Below are 23,560 nucleotides of genomic sequence, written 5' to 3' on the forward strand. Positions count from 1 at the left end.
CTGAGCTGCCCAGGTGCCCTAAACTATGATATTTTAAAACTGTTAAATGATACCTAAGGTTATTTACATTAGAAAGGCAACATGCATTGTGTTCTTTAATCTCACAAATAGTTATGCACACACTTTGAAGGATTTTAAAACTATATTCCTACTATGAATACAGCATACTGCATGTTTCTAATTATTCTAGCCAAATGAGTGCTTTCAAAGGAGCAGAATCATTTTTTTCAAGTCACTGGTGTCATTTTTTCCCCCCTTTGGAACAAGAGACATAACAAAGAAGCTGGTTCTGCCCAGATGACCTACTGCAGTCAGAAGGTTCTGTTTAGAGATCTTTCTGTTCAATCTAAAGCCATAACATTATCAAGCTCTTCTGTCTGTTGTGCACATGACCTCTTTGCGCTGATATTCTCTCTTATCCAATTTCCTCTTGTGACTTCTCTCTTTGTTGATGTTGGCATTATCTGAAGGACCTTCTTCATCTGAATCAACTATGAGCATTATCTTGCTCCCGTGAAGTGGACGTGGAAGGCTGAGCTCCATCGTCACTGCCATTGCTACTTATGCTTTTGGCATCATCTTCAGTTAGTTTGGGGCCTCCCTTTTTCTGGGGAATCACCAACAACATCAAGTTCAACATCCTTCCCTAGGGCCTTACTATGAAGGATGTTGATCAATAAAGTGTAGTTTTGAAGAAAGTCATCGGCTTGAAGCAGGCTCCCATTTCCAGTTCCAAATTCTGACAGCTTATTGTGATTATTAGCTTCTGCCTCTCCCTCTTCTGAAGATACTAGGATTGTTCCTTTCCATCTCCAATTTAGACATCTGGAGTCACCATAGCAAATTTTTCTTTCACTATCTTATCCTGTAATGGGAGAACAGTCATTTTGTGGATGTTCAGCCAGTCACTCTGGCTTGTTGGCACATGTCTAACAATTGGGATTGTGAGGATCCAGTGCCAAGGTACAGGAAGTTTCTTTCTTGCATTTGGCTATTTATTAAAAAATAAATTGTTCTACTGGTCTGCTTTTCTAATAAAGTCTTCAATCCTTCTAGTACTATTAACCCAGCAATCACTCCATTAGTTGTAGCAATAGCAGGAATAATGTTCTCTGCCATTAATTTTCTACCAAATCTGCTCTTCATATTCATACTGAAAATAAGCAGCATGAGGTCTGCAGCAGAGGTGACCCATTGTAGACAGGTCATCCTTGCCCCACACGAGCTCAGTTCCATCTTCCTTTTCTGTTAAATGAACTCTCAAAGTCTCAATGCTCTTTGAAAAAAAAAAAAAAAAGAGGTGTATAGCTCTTTACTCTAGAACCTGCTGGTCTTGCAGACCTAACTGGAGTTCATTTTGTTGATCTGATTCATTGGTTTCTTCTCCTTGATTCTGTACTTCAGCCCAGTCCAACAGAACTGGTGGTTTCCTTTTCCACCATAGCTTGTCCATTGTTAACAGATACTGGATATCATCTTTAAAAAGCTTGGTAAAACGTTTAACCAGATCATTCATATGTGGAATATAAGAAATCGTGGAAGGGATCATAAGGGAAAGGAGGGGAACTGAGTGGGAAAAATTAGAGAGGAAGACAAACCATGAGAGACTCCTAACTCTGGGAACCGAACAAACAGTTGCAGAAGGGGAGGTGGGTGGGGGGATGGGTAACTGGGGGACGGACAGTGAGGAGGGCACTTGATGGGATGAGCACTAGGTATTATACTATATGTTGACAAATTGAATTTAAATTTTAAAAGGTGTAAAACAGTTTAACCAATCATAGCCCATTCCTTAGTGGAAATATGTTTAATGTCACCATATTCATTAGATGCTCTGCTACAGCTTCCATTGGTTTCTAGGAAGCTTTAGGTCAGCTCTATCAGGGGATACTTCTTAATCAGCATGTTTTTCTTCAATTTTCCTAGTCCTATGAAGGTGAGCAAGTTATTTGCTTTCTGAGTTTTAATTTTTTTATCTATAAAATAGGAATATTAAAATTGGCTGTGGTTGTGATTAGAAATAACCTATGCAAAGTGGCTAGCCCAGTACCTGGCATATGGTAGACTGTAATAAATAGTAGCTACTACTACTATTATTTGTCTGTGTAAACAGAGTAGGCATCTCTAGATCAAAGAAGGTAGCTGATACAATGCCCGGTTTCATCTGGGGACACATGTTCAATTTGGAGGACTCCACTCTAAGATATGTATGTGTGTGTATGTTCATATGAGTGTGCATGATTGAACATTAACAGTCTTTGCAAAGATGGTGGTCAGGAGGGCAAAGAATCTGGAAAATATGCCATATGAAGGAAATGGGGATATATAGCTTGAAAAAGAGAAAACTTAGCTTGTGTTACCTTTAAATATTTGCTAGTTACTATTTAGAAGCAGAAGTAGACACATGTGGTGTAGATACAAAGGATCTGCCTATTGGGTAGACACTAGGAAGACCAGACCCTGCAAGAAACAATTTTGGCTGTCTAACAATTACAGCTGCCCAGTAGCAGAGTAGGCTGCCTCGGCATTGTCCTGGCCCTGGAATTATGCATTGGCAGATGCATGATTTGTGTGTACACAGAGATTTCAACTTTGGATGGGAGCCTGGCTGAGAATGAACTCCAAGTCTCCATGTCTCTAGTGGTTGTCTTGCTCATTTTTCTTGTTAAGATCCTGTAGGAGCCAGCACTCATAAAAGGCCCCTTGATATTATATACCATTATAACTTTGAAGGAACTACAAATACTCAGGGAATGTGAAAAGTGAAGTCTTCTTACCATATACCTAGTTATCCCTAGAATGAAATTTCAACTTGGTTGAGGAGAGAGTGTCCCAGCAAGTGTTACTTTTCAGAATGATTAAAGTCTCTGGGCCTATCTGGACTCATTCATTTTAACTATTCCATTTCCCAAGAATATCATCTCATTACTTTTTCAATGACCCAATATTTTCTGTACAAGTGAATGAGTCCAGAAAGTCATTTCAGCCATTGATTATTTTTGGTGACCTTCTGATCTGTTCTGAATCCCTTTTCTTTTAATTTCCATTTATGTCCTCCTGTCTTATCATCTGTTCTGAGCTGAAAATAGTAACTTAGCTTGACCTTATTATCTACCATTTAAGATTTTATAGTCTTTGGTTAAATCTCATCTTAATAAGTGTTGCTAGGGTAGACTGTAGCTTTTTTTTTTTTTTTTTTTTTTGGCAGCTCTTTGCAGCTCAAATCTGTTATCACAGGATCAACTATACCGCCCTTTTATAAGTATGCCAAAATTTCACTTCATCTTTTTGATAAGAGCTGGCTTCAAAGTCAGCCTTACGAAGATAGACCTATTTGCTTAGAAACAAAAAACACTCCTACTTAGCCTTGAACTATCTCCCAAGTCTGTTTGTGAAAAAATTCAATTTACATGGGACTTAAAATGTCACTGGGCAGGGAACATACTAAGTGGTGTTAGTTAGATCTTAATGTGGCTGAAGTGATCAGCTCCTTTGCTAGGAGTACATTTTGATGTACGAGAAGAGACAGGGCCATAGAATAACTCTGGGCACTTATTTGGCCAAACAGATTCTTTTAGAAAATGTTTATGGAATACCTGCGTATGATTTGGCAGTAGGTTACGGAAATACACACCAAAAAGACACAATAGTTGACTTCAAGGACCCCCTGTGGAGGGGTGTGGGCCTGTCATTAGGAAACATAAGAAAACAGGGACACCTGGGTGGCTCAGTGGTTGAGCATCTGCCTTCAGCTCAAGGCATGATCCTGGGGTCTGGGATTGAATCCCACATTGGATTGAGGATTGGGTCCCATCCCTGCAGGGAGCCTGCTTCTCCCTCTGCCCATGTCTCTGCCTCTCTCTGTATCTCTCATGAATAAATAAGTAAAATCTTAAAAAAAAAAAAAAGAAAAAGAAAACATAGGCAAGTTTCAGAGCCTAGAAAACAAACTTCAGATTTCAAGAATAGGATCTGGGTAGTCCAAAGTCATTTTTATACTCAGAAGTGGGGAGAATGAAGACAAAGTAGTAGAAAAGAATAATTTCCTCCAGCGATTTCAGATGATTTTTTTCATTGAGGAATAACAGTTTATTTAGGGTGTTTTTTTTTTATTTTTTTATTTTTTTATTTTAAGATTTATTTATTCTAAGGACGCCTGGGTAGCTCAGTCAGTTAAGCAACTGCCTTTGGCTTGGGTCATGATCCCCAATCAGGCTCTCTGCTCAGCAGGGGGCCTGCTTCTCCCTCTTCTGTCTGCCACTCCTACTGTTTATGCTATCTCTCTGTCAAGTAAATAGATAAAATCTTAAAAAAAAAAAAAAGAGATAAGATTTATTAGAGAGAGAGAGAGAACAAGAGCAAACATGGGCTGGGGGGAGGGGCAGGGGAAGAAGGTGAGGGATTCTCTGACTCCCCACTGAGCATGGAGCTGACATGGGGTTCCATCTCACGACCCTGACATCATGATCTGAGCCAAAACTCAAGAGTTGGAGGCTTAGGGCAGCCTCAGCAGCCCAGCGGGTTAGCGTCGCCTTCAGCCCAGGGTGTGATCCTGGAGATCTGGGATCAAGTCACAAGTCAGGCTCCCTGCATGGAGCCTGCTTCTCCCTCTGCCTGTGTTTCTGCCTCTCACTCTCTCTGTGTCTGTCATGAATAAATAAATAAAATCTTAAAAAAAAAAAAAAAGAGTTGGAGGCTTAAATGACTGTGCTACCCCGGTGCCCCCAGATTTTTAATTATCTTTCTATTATGTCCTTTCTGATTGGGCATTACTCAAAACCCATGCAGTCTTTTGAGGTTTGGCCAGGACTTCTGATATCCTCGAGGCCTGTCTTTGTTGGCAAATCCAGTTTAAGAGGCAGCAAATCAGCAGGAAAGGAAAAGACTCCCCTTTCTTCATTGCTAAAGCTCTCCTCCTTCTTCTCTGTGTCACCAAGTCCTCTTCATGTTGCCAGGCCCAGTTTACATTCCACCTTCCCTGTGATACGTTCTCTGAATGCCCAGCTGGACGTGAGCTCTGCTTAGCTAGAGTGCATTCAAGCATCATTCTCCAGAACTCTCCTGTTGTGCATGGCACTCACTGGCTGGCAGGGAGAGCTATCCTTTCCTATTTAGGGTGGAGTTTGGCCACAATCAGATCACCATCATTATTCTCAGAGGAAGAGAGTACCAGGCGAAGATGCTGAGGATCTCATAAAGGACAACATTCAGACCAGCCCTCCCTTAAGGGCTTATAATCTGGTACAGTTTCCCTTTAAATGAGATTGGCTGATATTAACTGAGATCTATGAATTCAATGAGAACTTTAAAAAATTGTGTTTTTCTTTCAATACTAATAAAGTATTTTTACCAACTATAAGGATTGAAATTCTATTTTGCAATGATAATTTGCTACTGGTAGATATTTCAAAGAATAAGAATGAAGTTTAAATTGAGGTTTTATAGATAACCTTTGGGGTCAAGAGACTTATTTCTCTGAAGGAATTTGAGGGACATTTGTTTCATTCATTCATCATTCATTTACTCAATAAGCATTTATTGTATGCCCAAGTGTTATATGCCAGACACTGTGTCAGACACATGAGCAAGTGGTCAGGACATGTTCTAGGCTCCAGAATCCTAAGTGCCACTACTGACTTATCAAGTAGCACCTTCCACATGGGGAAAGCCATTCTCTAAGCTTTGCTTTCTCCATCAATAAAACAAAGATAAGAGTATTTTATCTATTTCTGTCCCTACAGAGGTGTAGAAAAAGACCCTGGGATTAAAAAAACTCTACAAAGGGATCCTTGGGTGGCGCAGCGGTTTGGCGCCTGCCTTTGGCCCAGGGCGCGATCCTGGAGACCCAGGATCAAATCCCACGTCGGGCTCCCGGTGCATGGAGCCTGCTTCTCCCTCTGCCTATGTCTCTGCCTCTCTCTCTCTCCCTCTGTGACTATCATAAATAAATGAAAATTAAAAAAAAAAACTCTACAAAGATTTAGTTGTATCCAAACTTGGCCTTTCCAAGTCAGCTACAAGTGCTAAATCCACATTTCTTCCTACCTCCCACTAGTCTCAGTGGGAGGGATCTGGGACCCATGGAAGGTCTCAACCAGCTCTAGCAGAAGTGGGTTCTATATTGCAGAGCAGATTTTTCATAAGAGCTATTTTCAGATTTGTTTACGCTGTCACTGACCTCCAATTTCACATTTCACAAACTCCCATGGGGCCGAGGAGTTACTCCCTAGGAATCTTCTCTGGTTAGCAGGAACTCAAGGGCAGCGTGCTGATGGGTCTGGTGTTTAAAGGACAATCTGTCACAAAGCTAAGGGGCTTATTACTCAAACTAACACTGAACACTAAATAAACACCAGACTAGATGGAGACATAACCTGGGACCTTTTTACACAGAGCTAATATGAATAGCCATTAAAGTAGCACATTTGCCAATTCACACCCACTGAATCATTTCTTCTTGTTAAAAAATGCCCTGGTGGCTCAGCGGTTTAGTGCCGCCTTCACCCAGAGCATGATCCTGGAGACGGGATCAAGTCCCACATCAGGCTCCCTGCATGAGCCTGCTTCTCCCTCTGCCTGTGTATCTGACTCTCTCTCTCTCTCTCTCTGTCTCTCTCTCTGTCTCTCATGAATAAATAAATCAAATCTTTAAAAAAATGCCTATTCAGCATTGAGTTGCAATGCAGTCAGCAAGGACTACAGCATGACACTTAAACATGTCTAAGTAAATCTCTAACAGGGCCACTACCCTGCTAGCCCACTACTACTGGAGTTGTAGGTGGGATGAACTTTGCATTAAAGGGATAAATTCCCTTTTAAATATTTTAACAGACAGATGTAGATATAGGATCATTCACTCTAGTTTTTTAAGTTTATCTGATCCCAAGCATCATAACCAGCAGCTTCCAAAGCTTCCATGCCTGGAGCCAGACTCCATGAGTAACTAAAATACAGCATTTGTGGACACTGTAGGATATACTGTGTGGTCCTATCAGTGGCTGCTGTGTGTGGAGCAAGAACTGCTAGGGACTTTGGGTGGGGGTGGGGGCATGATACCTTTATTCATTAACCAACATTTACTGAGTATCTACTTTGTGCCAGACATCACACCACATGCCAGAGAAACAAAGGTAGATAAGACACAGTCCCTACCTTGTAGATGCTTATAGTCCAGGTGGAGATACTGACAAGTGAAAGAGGCAATTCTAATAAAGAGCAGTCAGAGTGATACAAGCTGTTTGACCCCGTCTTGGAGGTCAGAAAAGGCTTGTTGGAGCACAGGTGTTCAAACTGAGACCCTGAGGATGTATTAGAGTTAATAGGTCAATTTGAAGGAATGGTAAAGTGTGCAAGTTCCAAGGTGTGGACAGCATGTCAGTTTGGAAACTTATTTTATCTTTATTGTTTGAAAGATTTATTTACTTTGAGAGAGAGAGAGAGAGAGAGAGAAAGAGAGAGTGTCAAGCAGACTCCCTGCTGGATGAGGAGTCTGATGTGGAGCTTGATCCCACAACCCTGAGATCATGACCTGAGGCAAAGCCAAGAGTCAGATGCTTAACCAACTGAGCCACCCAGGGGCCTCTGGAAACTTATTTTAAATTGGCCGGTCAGAGAGTACAAGATGGTAGGATAAGAAATAAGACAGGAGAGATGAAATCCTTGATTATATTGCCTCCTAGTTATTGTTCCCTGCACTCCTTCCTCAAAAAAGACATAGCAGGTATATTTGTGTGTGTGCACAGCAATAAAAAAAAAAACACAAAACCTCAAGTAAACTTTTTAATTGAAATGTTTGCTTGATTGGAGGCTATTTAGAAGTGAAGTGATGATCTCTTTGCTTGCTCCAAGTCAGGTTCGGGAAAACATCACCTGTGAGGCTAGTTATCACAGGGGCTGTGACCTGGTATTTGCCAAGCTTCCAAATTTTCAACCGAAAATTCAGTTTTTTAAGAAAGAAAATTATCCGGGACTTTCTATATAGAAACAGAAGGAACTATGCTGGAGAGAAGCTAAGAGCAAGTCTCATATGTGAATGGCAAGAACATTGGGAGGGATGATGATGATGCAGATGGGCCTGAATTCCAACCTGAGGCCAAGGGTGGGTGCGAATGTGAGTGTGAGGCCTCTTGGCAAAGAAATGATTAGCAAGGAGGCTTTACTGTACAAATATTATAAACAAAAAATTACATTCTATTTTCTTTTTCTCTGATTAGAAAAGATACATGTTCAGTACAGATGATTTAGGAAAATATAGAGAAAAGGAAAGATTACCTAGAACTTTCATCCAGAGGCAACCTTATTGATAACAGTAAGTGCATTTATGTTTGGTCACATTTATGTGTAGACATGTTTTAAGAATAAAATTGGGAACCATATACCTTATATACTGTTTTCTGACTTGCTTTTTCACCTAAAGTGTTAATATTAGGAACATTGCATATACCTTTGTGTATACTTCGATGGCATGATATGTAGTGGATGTATGGTATTAGGTTATAAATATATACTATTTGGTCAATTAATGCATTTTTGGGCTTTCAGGCTATTTCCAAATTTTGAGTCTTATTTATTATCTTGTGATGAATATCCTTTTTATTAATCTTTCTATGCATTCCTCACCTGTAAGACAGTACTGGAAGCAGAGTTACTGGATCAAAGAATGTGGCTTTTAAAAACTTTTATTACTAAATGATTATCCAGAAAGTTCATGCCACATGGCATGTTCAGCCAGGTGCAAGAGAATCCTCAGCAGCGCTGCATGTTATTAAAGTTTGTTTCACCGGTTTATTTCTGTTAGAAATAATATGCCATGATGGGTCTCTGCACTGGGTATTAGGATCTAGGATTTGAGGTCTAAAGATTCCAGACCTTACTTTTTTATAACACCCTAAGTGCTAGATGTGAAAGTGCTTTGTTAACTCTATGAGACACATATATACAAGGATATTACTGTGGTTGTCATGTCCAGCTGAGTTGGGTTGAGTGAAGCTGCTGCTGAGATGCAGTCTGGTGTAGTAGAAAGAGTACTGACTTTGTACCAAGTCCTTGCTCCAGTATTTACTGGGTGTGTAACTGCAATCAGCTTAAAATGCTATTAAAGACTAGGTAGCTTAAATGATACATTGATTTCTTGCAGTTCTAGAGGCTGGGAGATTCAAGGTCAAGGTGTTGGGCTGATCAGTTCCTAGTGAGAGCTCTCTTCTTGTTTCGTGCTGTGTCCTTATGTGGCTGTCCCCTAGCTCTTCTTGTGAGGGTACCAATCCCATTCGTGAGGGCTCCACCCTCATGCCTCATTCCCTTATAAAGGTCTCACCTCCCACTATCATCACATTGGGGGTTAAGTGCTTCAACATATGAATTTTGGGGGGACACACAAGCATTTATTTTATTTTATTTTTTTCATGCAAGCATTTAATCCATACTAGTAAACTTGGGCAATTTATTTAACACCCAGAGACTAAGTTCCTTCTTTTGTAAACTGGGAGAATAATGCACAGTTTTTATAAAAACTACATTATATAATGTTTGTATATGTAATAAGTACTCAATCAAGGAGAGTTATCTGCCCTAATTACCAAGAGATAATCACTTTTTTTTAGATAATCACTTTTTTATGTTTCTGGATATTACTTAGAGGGATCATCTATTTATTTAAAGATTTTATTTATTCATTGATGACACACACACACACACACACACACACACAGAGAGAGAGAGAGAGAGAGAGAGAGAGAGAGAGGCAGAGACACAGGCAGAGATAGAAGCAGGCTTCACACAGGGAGCCTGATGTGGGACTCAATCCTGAGACTCCAGGATCACGCCCTGGGCTGAAGGTGGCGCTAAACCATTGAGCCACCCAGGGATCCCAGGGATCATCTATTTAGAAACTAAAGTGGAGTTCACCCCTGCACAAAGCCCTTAAAAATTATTGAAAAGTGTACACACACACACACACACACACACACTTAGCTGATATAAGAACAATAATGGGGAAAAGGATTTCAGCCTATGTTGACAGCCTATATTGTTTTAGGTTCCTGGACCCAATCCCTGTGTGTGTGTATGTGTGTGTGTGGGGTGGGGTGAGGGGGCAAGAGACCTCCCACAGAACACCAAGAAATTGCTAAACCTCAGGAGGGTGTCCAATACTTCAGCTTAATTCCAACACTGTCTAGCTGGAGATAGTATCAGATTCCACAAGTTAAGGAGTCTGTCCTGTAAGTCTGTCAGCCCCGCTGTCCTCCCAGGTGGGGGAGATGGTCAGATGACAGACACACATGCAGGTTATTACCTGTACTTCTGACTGGCTATATAAATTGGAGGTTCCTATGACCTCCTCTTTGTGTTTGATTAATTTGGTAGAGTGGCTCACAGAACTCAGAGAAATATTTTACTTCCTAGATGACTGTTTTATTATAAAAGGAACTGCCAGATGGAAGAGATCCATAGGGCAGCATGTGGGGAAGAGGTGTGGAGCTTCCATTCTTCCTGAATCTCCACCTCTTCACCAACCTGGAAGCTCTCCAAACCCTATCCTTTTGGGGGTTTATGCAGGCTTCATTACACAGGCATAATTGATTAACTCATTGGCCACTGGGGATTGAGCCAAGCTCCGGTACTTCTCTCCCAGACTAAAGATTCCAACCCTCTCATCACCAGGTGGGTTCCTCTGCCAGCCAGGCCTCATCCTCAGGTGGCCTAGGGGCATCTAAAAGCCACCACATTGGCATGAAAAAAGAAGCCTTGATCACTCTTATTACTTACGGAATTCCTAGGGTTTTAGAAGCTCTGTGCCAGAAACGGAAGGAAGACCAAGTATGTATTTCTTATAAGTCACTATATTATCAATGTCATTTCTCCAACAACTCCTGTTTTTTGCTCTATTATTTTTTTTAAAGACACAGAAGAAATCTAGAAGAAGAAATCTAGAACTCAGGGTTCACCATCCTTGGTGAACACTGGTCACAGGCACACAAAACAACATGATTTCAGTTTCTGCTTCATTTTCATACTCGTTTTCAATGACTCTTGTTGAAAAGTTCCTTCCTAGAACTTCCTTTGGGGCTTACCTCTGACCTGATTCAAAGCTCTATGTCCAGATTCTCTCCCTTCCCCCTTTCCCTGTCCACTCACCTGCTGCCACTTCTCCTTCCTTTCCAGACTCAGCCTCAGCGCAGCTGATTCCAGAAACATTTTTCCTCTTTATGTCTCTGCTCCACAGGCTGCCCTCTTCCCCTCATCATTTCTCATTTCTCACCGTGAAAATCTCTCCTTTCTCTCTTTATGGCTTCCTGAGACCTGAAAATAGAAGTAATTTAAATTTGGCAATTATGACGACAATGAAACACCTTTTGTGAAAAGTAGAGTTTAAAATGCAGGAGTTTGCTGCTCTGGAAACCTAGCTCTCTCTCTGCCTTTATTCTGCGGATACCCCTGCAGTGGTGTTCTAAGGTCACCCCGATCCACTTGCTGAAACCTGAAAGGCTAAGAAATGACTACCACATGCAGGCAGGTGACCTCCACTTGCAGGGGTGAGGGCGGGGTTGACCAGAGGTACCAGGTTCAGCCTAGCCTCTTCTACCTCAAATGAGCTTCCCGACCCTCCTGTGGAATCTTTGCCCTCCCACACTCCACACCCTGCACCTGGACTGTTCCGTGTTCCAGTCATATGTTGGCATCAGGTAGCTGGAATCATGGAGTGGGGGGTTGGGGGTATAATTTCTTCTCTGCCAATGACTAGATGAGTCACCTCCTGTGGGCTGTTCGTGGCAACCTTTTCCTCCATCCTTGAAGTTGGCCCTCCTGAAGACTTCACCTCCTCTGTTATGAAGTGCCTTGAGCTCTCCAAAAATCAGCAGCAAATGTATTAGTGCATATTAACATCCCACTTTCCTGGCACATGACTAGGCTAACACTTAAACCAGCTCCAAATCTGCTAAAATCTGGTTTCAGGAGGAGGACATGGGAAGCATGTAATGTGGAGGCCATCTCCCGACAGGTGCCATCTGTTCTCATTAGAGTGATCTAGCAGTTTCAGCTTGGGAGGGAGGGGCCTCCAGGTGCTCAGAAGGAAGTCTGCTCGTGCGTTATCCTTTCAGAGACTTTGCTTTTATGTTTGGTTTAGTTTTTGTTTTTGTCTGGCAGGCTGAGAGCCTGTCCTACATTCCAAGAGAATAATTGCTCCAACATTGTAGGAAATTAAGTCCCCTGGAAAAAAAAATCTTGTTTGAGTGGGCTTGTAATGGCTCCTTGACCACATGCTGCGCTATTCAATTTATAACATAGAAATATTACAGAAGTTGGGATCCAAAGTTGGTGTGTGAGCCATTGCTTGAAAAGGGATGGATGCTTCTTGGGGATGGTGATCCTTCCCCCGAGCCTCCCCCTCCCCCCGCCAGCATTTATTCAGTCTGGAGAGATTTGGTCTGCCAGGCTCCCACTCCTACATTCCAGGGAGAGCTAGGCCCATTCATTGTCCTCTACATGCAGAAAGTGATAATAATTCCTCGGAGACCTAACTGGGCTCAGGGGAATGTGATTGAAGCCCTGCTGGTGACTGGAACTGCCTTTTATGCGTCTGTGTGGGGTTATCCATTTCGCAGGTGTTTTCTATTGCCAGCCTGTGGGGATGCCCACTGAGTCAAAAATATATTTCCATGAGGATAGGCCTTTTGGAGGTGTCTTATATCACATTTTGGGAAAAGCATGGGAAATAACAAGAGCATTTGGCCTTAAATTTGAAATGATTCTTTCCCAGATTTTATATTAAAGACTTTGCCTGCAAGATTGATCTGAGGACTAAAGCACGACTCCAGGTCTCCAGCATATCTTCCCCCTCTCTTGGGGTCTCCTTCCTGCCTGTTCCCTACATCTTTTCCTAAGCTGCTGTTCCGCCTCCCATCAAGTGCTTGGTTTGTGTATCATGTCAGCTCATTCCTGTTAAAATGTTAGCCAATGTTCAGATATCCTCATGGGGGGATATTTGCATTTTAATAGGTAGCTTGAATATGGAAGAGCTTCAGACTAAAGCAGTGAATCCTCACTGGGAAGAGAGGCAATTTTGGATGGGGTGAGGGTGTGTGAGATCTGAAACATTATCAAATCCTACTGTGTAAGTCCTAAGATGTGTTGATGTAGCCTCTAAGCAGAAGTCAAAGACTGAATGAAAGGTGTTTCTTTCTGTTCCCAACCCTGAGAGCAAATAGGGGCCTGCTGTGGGAGTACAGTCAGCAGTGACCATGCTACTGTGTGTTCAGATTTAGCAAATAAAAGTACAAGGTGCCCAGCTAAATTTGCATGTCCAATAAACAATGAATACTTTTTTAGCATGAATATATCTCATGTGATATTTGGGACATATTTATGCAAAAAAATCTTGTTTATCTGAATTCAGATTTAACTGAGTGTCCTGTATGTTATTTGGCAGCCTGCTACCACACTAGCCTGTTGTTAAAAACTAATTTCTAAAAGAGATAAAATTATAACTCATATATAAACATAAACAAATGTGTCAAAGAATTTTTTTTTTTTTAAGGAGGGGGTGTGAGGGACAGAGGGAGAGGGAGAGAGAGAGAGAATCTTAAGCAGGCTCCACGCCCAGTAGAGAGCCCAACACGGGGCTACATTGTACAACCCTGAGATGATGACCTGAACTGAAATCAAGAGTTGGATGCTTGGGGCACCTGATTGGTACAGTTGGTTAAGTCTCTGACTCTTGGTTCCAGCTCAGGTTTTGATCTTAGGGTCCTGAGATGGAGCCCCTCTTTGGTCTCCATGCTCAGTACTGCTTAGTGAGGAGTCTGCTTAAGACTTGCACTCCCTAAAATAAATAATCTTTAAAAAAAAAAAAAAGGGAGTTGGACGTTTAACTGAACTGAGCCACCTAGATGCCCCCATCAAAGTTTTAAAAAACTCACTGATTAATGAAAGAATCAGTAGGAGGTTACAATTGGTTCAAAGGAGAATTCAGCACACACATAGAAGACACGCACATATATACAATCAAGAGATGCTAAAATAGGGATGCTTGGGTGGCTCAGTGGTTTAGTGTAGGCTCAGGGTGTGATCCTAGGTCCAGGGATTGAGTCCCACATCGGGCTCCCTTCGAGGAGCCTGCTTCTTTCTCTCTCTCTCTCTGTCTCTGTCTCTCTCAGGAATAAATGAATAAAATCTAAAAAAATAAAAGAGAAATGCTGAAATGAATTGGTTAACAGAGGTGAAGCTAGCCATATTCATAGGGCAATAATCAATTACACGTTGGGCAACATTAATTTGCATTTCTCTGGTTAAGAGTCATGGCATTACTCTCAGTTTTCTACAATTTGCAATAGTGATAAAGTAGGTCAAAGATAATGAAGGCACAGGTAAGTAGGAAAGAGTATGTTAGACTATCCAGTCACTTTTGCCTATTTTAAAGTCAGGGAAATTAAAAAAAAAAAAAGGGAAATTATAATTTCTCCTGACCGTGTCATGATCTTTCCTGTCTCCGGGCCTTTGCACATGATGGCTCCTTAGTAATCTTGTATTTGTTGATTATCTCAAAAATCATTACCTTTGAGAATCCCTCACTGACCCTCAATCTGGGTTAGATTCATGCTTCATAACATAGGAACATGCTTCTTTCATTAGAGCATTTATGTTAATTCTCAATTTATGCCTTTTACTGAGGTCTATAATTCCTTGCAGGATCTAGCCTCTGTTCTCAGCTTCCTCTTTAATAATTATGCTATAGTCATACTTTTCTCCTGTTACTTGATCATAACAAGTTTTCCCTGCCACAGGGACTTTGCACCTACTGTTCTCTGTCTCTGGAATTCTTTTTTCTCTTGGCTTTTGCATGGGATGTTTCTTTTTCATCTCTCAGGTCTCAGTCTGAATATCACAAAGGCCTATCCTGATCATCCTACCTAAAGATACTCCTCTCCCCACCCTTACTTTATATCCCAATGGAACCTTAGCACAGATCAGATTCCCCTCATAGGCTTGTTAAAACCCAGATTGCTGGGTTCTATGCCCAGAGTTTTTGATTCAGTAGGTCTAAGGATCTGTGCCTTAACAAGTTCTTGGGTGATGCTGATGCTGCTGGTTTGGCCACCACTCCTGGAGAAACAATGTTCTGATTATTTTTCTTTCAAAACATAACATTATTTCCCTCCTTTTACTGATTTGCTGTCCCTGCACAACTGAAAGCTCCACATGGGGAGGGCATATTGACAACTTTATTCTTTGCTTTATTCCCGGTACCAAAGGTAGTGCCAGGTTTACAAAAGATGTTCGATAAATATTTGTTGAGTGAACAAACCATTTCCTCTCTTCTTGTTCTGTATCATTATGAAGAGTTTGTTCATCAAAGCACTCCTGAATTCAGGTGCTGAGACTAAGCCAAAGGGATTGGCTTTTCTCTCAAAGGTAAGTTTGTGGAGGAGTGGTCTTGATAAACCACACCAATATCTGATCGGTAACTTGGATTAAAGACCAGTGTCTGTTGCAACCTGCACTGTCACATGAGCTTGCCCTCCTTTCTAGGGCCAATGTCACTAACCCACAGTTGGTTAGACATTGGGGCTTTGGGTACTGTTGGCAGGGTCCAGGCTGACCTGGGTTTTGCTAAGACCAGGCTTATGCTATGGTGAATATTCAGAAGACATGGACAGGTAAGGGTGGGGAAGGCCTTTTTGTGTTGGCCTCAGGTGTGCCTCCCCTGATGAGACAGTTTGGGAAAAATAAAAGAGCAGGGAGCAGGGGCTGTCCCTTCTTTAAGCTGGGCTATAGGTGGTGCTCTTACATCTTTAGCCTTGGTATCTTCTTAAATGTGTTAGGGTCCTTTGCCTTCGGGTTCTAACCCCTGGGCCTCCTGATGCCAATATTTTGTTCCAGAGCCCCCAGTCCAGGCCTTAGAGTCTAGCCTCAGGCCCTTCCTCCCCAGCAGCCCTGCAGGTTCTGGCTCATTTTTTTCTACTCTCTTCTGAATCATTCCTTTAGGCTTTCATCTCATCAGGTTATGTGGTACACTAATGGACCCTTGAAAGTGAGAGAGATAATACAGCATAGTGCTTGGTTCCTAAAAGTAGGTGCTTTGAGGTCAGCCCTAGATTCTAATCTTATTCTTATTCTTATCTAATTCTTATTCTAATCTTAGATACTGTGTGTCCTTGAGAAAGTCACTTAACCATTCTGTACTTCAGATTATGGGGATGACAACAGCATTAAATCATAGGGTTGTTGTAGGTATAAGAGATGATACTTTGTAAAGAGTTTAGTCTGTGCCTTGTAGCTACCAGGTTAATGGCTTAATACTCCTTTATGAAAATAGCTTTCCATTTTAATAACGGACTTTGGTAGACACATGGTGTTGACTGCAAGAGGCTTTGCAGGTCAGATGTTTGGGGACCTTCAGATGACAGCATGTGAGCAGATGCTCATTCTGTGTATGGGTCAAAGGAACCCTCTGCAGATCTCTCTGGGGGACAGAGCACTAGGTGACTTGGCCATTGGCTCTAGTCCTAAGAAAAAAGCCCTGGCAACTGAGAATAAGACAATAATAACAATGTTGTATTCAGGAGCATTGCTTTAAATAATCCTTCTCCTTAATAGCTTTGCCCCTGGCGTGTGACAGGTGTTTACATTATTAAGTAAAAGCATTTAAACAGTGACCTCCTTGGTATAAGGGTGAAGGAGATTAAAATCCAAGCAGTTCTCCAGCCATTTAAATCAATGAGACTTGTCAGATCTGTAACACATGAGCTACTTAGAGGGCGCAGGCACCTATTGTTTTTGAGGTTCAGCTAATATCTCTATATGCTAGTTCCTTCAAAACCTGGCCAGGCCCTGGGTTGCTCATTAAAGGCTGGTCTGACCACAGCTTCTCTGCCTCTAGAACCGGCATTATTTTATAGTTGCCCAAATGTGTACCAAGTAGTTATGTTATTAGGGAAAATCAGAACTTAGGTTATTTCTGTTTAGAGAAATGACCTTTCAAGGAATCCCAATGCTCAAGTCCCTTAGCTAATCAGAAGCAAAGACCATGCATGCTATCTCCTCCTCTAGCAGGGGTTGCTAAACCAGGCTGCTTGGCCTCACCCAGTCTCCCTTTCTTGAGCTGTGTTCTCATCTTTAGCCACAGCACTGGCAACGTCATGTCCACCAGCATTATTGGGGAACCAAGTTTCTGAGACTTAAATTTTGTTTTTAAACTTCAGGCTATCACCATGCCCTGGAAATTTTTTTCCTAAAATTAGACTTTCAGTTTCGAAGGAATGTGGACACACATCCATGTATGTGTGCAGATGTGATGGAAAGAACGTGGTCCAGCCTAGTTCACAGCCATGGGTTTTATCTGACTTTGGGAGACATTGAGTCAATAAGAACACAATCAAGTGTGGCTCCGGAGCCCCAGATGAACTGCACAGATGCTAGGTCATAAACACATGACCAGGAGTGACTGTGCACATGCGGGATGCCTGGGGCAGGAGCCCTGTGTAGTGCTAGCCCAACCTTGGGCCCGTCTGTACCACCCCACAGTGGGCACACAGATGGGTGGTACATGCTTGCTGGCACACGTGCAACCTGGTGGGCCCTGGCAGACACATGCACCTGTCCACTGAGGGTTGGGGCAAACCCACTGGATGACTTACAGCTGAGTCAGTATGGCCACAAAAGGAACTACAAGCAGGAAGGGTTACATGGTAGAGTTTATGGCCTCATGTGTGGCCTATCCTTGATCCCTGAAGGACTGCTCCAGCCTTGACTTTGGATGTGCAGTTCCAGCAGAGGGTGAGGAATTTCCTTTCTGGATGATCTGAAGGGCTTTTTCCCAGGTGAGTGACTTGAAGAATGTTCTCTGCTTCAGAAGAAAGCCTTCTACTCATAGCAGTGATGTAAGGCCACGGCTTCTGGTCTTTACAGAACTTCTTTGTCAAAATGCGACATCAAGGGCTTCACTGTGAAAACATATGTGCAGAGAAAACCTGGCTACTCAGCATCGGGACCAGCAGTGTGGGCACTGTGTTGGAGCTTCCTAGAAACGTAGCATCTCAGGACCCCAGAGCAGCTGAAACAGAGTATGTGTTTTAACAAGCTCCCCAGTGATTCGTGTGTATGCCAAAGCCTGAGAAGTGCTGATACTCACAAAAAAGGCCATCTCTTTTGTCCACACATTTCTCTCCACCACAGAAAAACACCTCCGTTGAAGCCTGGTCCAGGGAAGCTAGTCTTGTGACATCCCTGTCCCCTGGAGCTGAGGAGTCAATAGGGCGTCTGCAGGGTTTTTTTTCTGGGTTATGGGCTGGAACCTTCTGCTCAGAGCAAGGGGATAATGAGGCCATGTCATGGGTTGGAGACCACTGCACAGATTAATTTGCTTCTTTCCAGAATCATGGTCAATACTGCCGACATTTCCTACCAATGGTATGTAGGCCTCCAGGGGGCCTGGAGCAAGACCGCCACCGTGGCAGCAGCCTCCTAGGAAAAGGCTAGTGAAGTAGAGGGAAGTCTCCCAAAGTGACACCTACTCAGGTCAATTTTGTCAAAAGTGCAGTCACTGAAAACACACCTCATGGATGTTCGATTGTTTGGTCAGTCTAGTCTCCACAGCTGTTCGGAGGCCATCGGTGAATGCTATCTGTGGTGCTAAAGGAATTCAGGTGTTTATTCACAGAGGCAGTAGAGACCCCTCTATCCTCCACCTGCTAGCCCTGACTGGGGTAAGTGATTTAACTTTCCCAACCTTAGTTTCTTTATTTCCATTTTTTTTAAAGATTTTATTTATTCATGAGACACAGAGAGAGGCAGAGACATAGGCAGATGGAGAAGCAAGCTCCCTGTGAGGAGCCCAATGTGGGACTTGATCCCAGGATCATGACCTAAGCCAAGGGCAGATGCTCAACCACTGAGCCACCCAGCCATGCATTCAGATAATTTTAAAATTGATTATCTGAATGGTACTGATTTAATGGGCATATTATAAATACTAAGCTCAGTATTCACTCTGTAATACTCAGATTTAGTCATATTCACAGGAGGTAAGAAATCTCAGTCACCTTACGGAAAGGGGATGAGAAAGGAAAAACCACAAAGAGAAAGCCTCTTCATTTTGCCAGAGCCCCAGATTCTAGCTCTAGATCTGTCACTGTGGTCCTGAACAAGTGTAACTTCCCAGGGCTTGTAAGGAACTCTGGACGAAATATGAGTGAGCAGCAGGTGTGTCACAGTGCAGGTCAGATGGAAGCCACAGAGTTAGCAGAGGAGAGACGTGTATATACTTGTGGCAAAATATCAGAAGATCCGGGGTATCAATAGCATTGGAAAATAATACAATGGCTGATTCTTGGTGATGCATATTGTTGGGAAGGAGAACCCCACAGCCAAATACCATGCTGTTTCATAAATACCATGTCGTGGTTTTGAAAAGTGGTGTGCTCAGATGTATGCATGTGCCCCCTGCACTGGCTCCTCTGCTGCTCAACCTTACCTTTACATACCGTGGCTGGTAGGGTGCCAGGGGCAGAAGAGGGCCCATTGCAGAGAGGATTCTCAAGAGCCACCAATAAGCTTGCCAAGTACATGTACTTCCTAAGGAATATTCATTCCTGCAGCTCAATTCCTGGGGCTTAAGTAGAGCAGTGTTTTCTACCCACAAATGATTTCAGAGGGGGAGATCTTATGACCTTGTAAATCTGGCATCATACATTTGAATATTTTATTCTGGAAGCTAACTGCTGAAAGCAAACGTTAAAACAAATGTTATCTTCCTCTCTTTTATCTCTGGGAGAAGCTAAAAATATGGAGAGGGGTTTTCATTTGGCAGAGCTGAGCTTCCACCTTCTTACTGCTGTCCCTTTGATCTTCCATTCTCTGTGTTCAGGTTCCCCTTTGTACCTACCTGAACCATGTGAAACAAATCATCTTAATTACTTCAGGCCTGGCTTCTTCCTCCAGTTCTCTCTCTTTTTTTTTTTTTTTGAAATTCCTGCGATGGTTACCAAATAAATCTGCACAGGGCTCTAGCCCTTGGAAAAAGCACGGAGGCACCTGCAGCAGCGCGAGGAATTTCAAAGTGAGTTAAAAGGCACAGGAGGAGAGGGAATTGAATGAACCTCTCTGGTTTTCAGCCTGTAGATGTAGTGCTGACTGTACTCCAAGTCCGTGATCATTGCAGGGCACAGCTCTCACACCTTTGCTTGGAGAAGAGAGAATAATTAATGCTGGGTCCCCTTGGCATGGTACCCAGAGCTCTGCTTCCATCGGCTGTGCCCCCCATACTGGAGGAACGCAGACCCTATGAGAAAGCCCAGGCAGAGAAAGGGGGAGGAGATGGCGGTGTGCTCTCACCTGCTGGGGCTCCTGGGCTTAGCCAGTAGGAGGCCCCAAGCAAGGCCAGGGTAGCAGGAAGGCGGGCAACTCCAGGGACCTGTACCTGAGTTGGAGCTGGGTAGTGTGGGGCTGCATTTTAAGTGGGCCATTCTGAATGAAGAGCCTCTGGCAGAGAGGTGCTGAGGCAGGCCAAGCTGTTGATCCTGTATGCTGGGGGGGAGGGGGGGGGTGGTGCCCAGGGGGAGGTAATTAGGAGCAATGAGCTGAAACTGCGGAAAAGAAAATATAAGCTGCGCAGCACAAAAGTCTTCCTGATAGTGATGTCTATTAGCCCATGGCATCCTCTCCTGAGGGAAGTTTCGAAAGACCCATTACTGGAGGCATCTGAAGGGGCGCAGGTAACCCCCCAGGGCAGAGGGGAGTGGGCTCCCAGGAATGGCATTGCTCCTTCACAGGGCTGGGGCCCTACCAGAGCTGGCCTGAGGCAGATTGCTTGGGCTACCACCTCTCCCCCCACAACCCCTTCAGTTCTGTTGGAAGAGCCACAAGCTCTTTCAGCAGGATCATTTCACCTTGGAGTGACTTTTTGCCTCTGCAAAAGGTAGGTACTGTGCATGCATATCTGCAAATACATGCAGAACACCCCACAGCACCTTGGGTATGGGATCCAATCAGGGAAATTTTGAAAACAAAATTTTCAGTGGTTAGATGATGGTTTGCAAAATGTGTTTGAGGTGGATAGATTTACTCATCTAGCACACTTAATTTTACTTAAGTAAAATATGGTGATGAAACAGCTTTGTGTCTACCAAGTAGAAGGTGTCACTCCTCTACCCCCTCTCCCCAATGGCCCAATGTCCTGCAGGACTTTGGAGGTCACCCAAGTAGCCGGGAAGTGGATTTTCCTGAGACAACCATCTCTTTACTTGGTTCTAGTCACAAAACACAACAGTGTTAAGCTCCCCAGGTAGATGAAATGGTTAGACCTGCCCCTCACCCCCAGGCCCATGCTTTATACTCTCTTCCTTTATACCCTTCCTTCTCCTCCTTTAAAAGAGCTTCTGGCAGCTCCAGGCCAGGCAGCTGTTTAGAATGCAAAACTGGATTAAGTCAAGAGCTGGCACCTGTAGTTGCTCTGGGCGCCAGCTCACCGTTGACTCTTCCAAGCCAATAGTCCTGAAGCCCTGTTGACAGCTTTACATGATAGTGCTCATGTTCACTGTCTCTATCTTATGTTGGATGATCAAGGGCTCATTCTGGGATAGCTATTGTGTCACCTCCCTGTCTTTCTACTTGTTCCTTCAAACTTATCCTTCCACCATAGCCAGGTCCATCTCTGGAAACTACCTTTTCATCATGACACTTTTGCAAAACTTTTCAATGGCTTCCCCATGGCCTTCAAGGCAGACTACTGGGCTGGAATAACCATCCTTCTCTGCCTATAAAAATAGTTGGTTCTGGTAATATTTTGAAAGATTGAGACTTACTCATTTCAGGAATCGACTAGGGTTGACATTAAGAAGTAGCTATTTCTTTTTCATGATTTAATTTCAAAATATATCTAAACACTGACATAATCAAATCACATTCTGAATCCTTTACCTTTTTAAGTGCAGCCTCTTCTAAAGGATGGAGTGGTTGTAGTAGAACAGTTCTCAGCCCAAGCTGTATGTCAGAATCATTTGGGAACTACTGCAAATTATAGACGCCTGGGAATTTAATTGTTTAAAGAGCTCCCCAAGTGTTTTAAATATGCAGTCATTGTTGGGAATTAATAAATTACCTGTAAGACTCCTTTTTTTTTTTTTTTTTTTTTTTTTCTGGTCAGTGGGGGCACCGGGCCGGGTTTATTGCACTTGCAACAGAGTTTAAATAAGTCCCGGATGTCCGGAGCTGAGGTGAGGGGAAGTTGGGCAGGGAGAAAGGGGCAGCGTCAGTGCAGCTAGTGGGCAGGACCCAAATCCTGCAGGCCCAGGACAGTGGGCTTCCCTCTTTCTGGGGGACGGGGAGGGCCTGCATCTGGCCAGGCTGAGGTTCCAGATCTGTTACCATCGTGTTACCTATCATTTCAGATATTTTTGGTTCCTTAATTCTTGAACTCTTCCAGGTCAGCTGAATACATCCTAGATAGCATGAAATTAGGTCCTTTTAGTTAAGGTCGAAATACAGTTTAGTTCCAAATTGACACTACTTTTTTGGGGCCACTGTAACTCCAAACAAGATTTTAATTTTCTCTGATTCCTACCCCCTCCGCAATTTATCCAATCCACAAATGCTTATTGAGCATCTACTATATGTCAGAGGCCACATTCTAGACACTAGGGAAAGATAAAATGGTGAGCAGGGAAGACAAGGAGTCTGATCTCATAGAACTTATATTGTAGAATCAGGTCCAGATCAGTATGAATCTCCTCTTTGTCTTGTTTGTTTTCCCTAAGCTCTCAACCATATTCTTCTGGCAACTCATTTAATCCTAGGGCATTAACATAAAGTCCACTTTTTTTTTTAATTTATTTTTTATTGGTGTTCAATTTACTAACATACAGAATAACCCCCCGTGCCCGTCACCCATTCACTCCCACCCCCCGCCCTTCTCCCCTTCCACCACCCCTAGTTCGTTTCCCAGAGTTAGCAGTCTTTATGTTCTGTCTCCCTTTCTGATATTTCCCACACATTTCTTCTCCCTTCCCTTATATTCCCTTTCACTATTATTTATATTCCCCAAATGAGTGAGAACATATAATGTTTGTCCTTCACCGACTGACTTACTTCACTCAGCTAAAGTCCACTTTTATACTTGGTTACTTTTCATAGACAGAAACACACTAAATTAGATAAAAGACAATAATTGTGAAGTACAGTATCTAAAGGGCATTATGGTGTTTTCATAACAGGTGGGTTCAATATTCTTTTATAACTAAAAAGCTTAAGGAATCTAACCATTTGGATGCATATATTTTGTTCTATGTATCTACGTATTTAAAACTAAGTCTTTCTATTGGTAGTGGACATCTGTTGTTGCTATCAGCATTCATTTATTCTCTTGTTAAATGTTAGGAGACATGTATTTTCTATTCCTATATTGTGTGTATGAAATTTTTCAGTGAAACAATCCTAGCTCATCTACCCACTGGTTGTTCTCCCTTTGCCCCAAGCAGGGGAAGAGTGACTTACCTGATAGGGCTCAGCCACTGCACCAGAATTCCCATTTCCTCCTTTGACGTCACCTATCAGTATGCAGAGAACATTC

At 42.8% G+C, this 23,560-nt stretch overlaps 1 pseudogene; it reads right to left on the reverse strand.

Annotated features, from left to right (window-relative positions):
- Nucleotides 1–341: 341 nt before the first annotated feature.
- LOC144283027 (SUMO-activating enzyme subunit 2 pseudogene) lies at nt 342–17,137 on the reverse strand (annotated as a pseudogene).
- Between the last annotated feature and the right edge of the window lie 6,423 nt (nt 17,138–23,560).

Source organism: Canis aureus, chromosome 14, assembly GCF_053574225.1.
Source record: "Canis aureus isolate CA01 chromosome 14, VMU_Caureus_v.1.0, whole genome shotgun sequence".
NCBI lineage: Eukaryota > Metazoa > Chordata > Mammalia > Carnivora > Canidae > Canis > Canis aureus.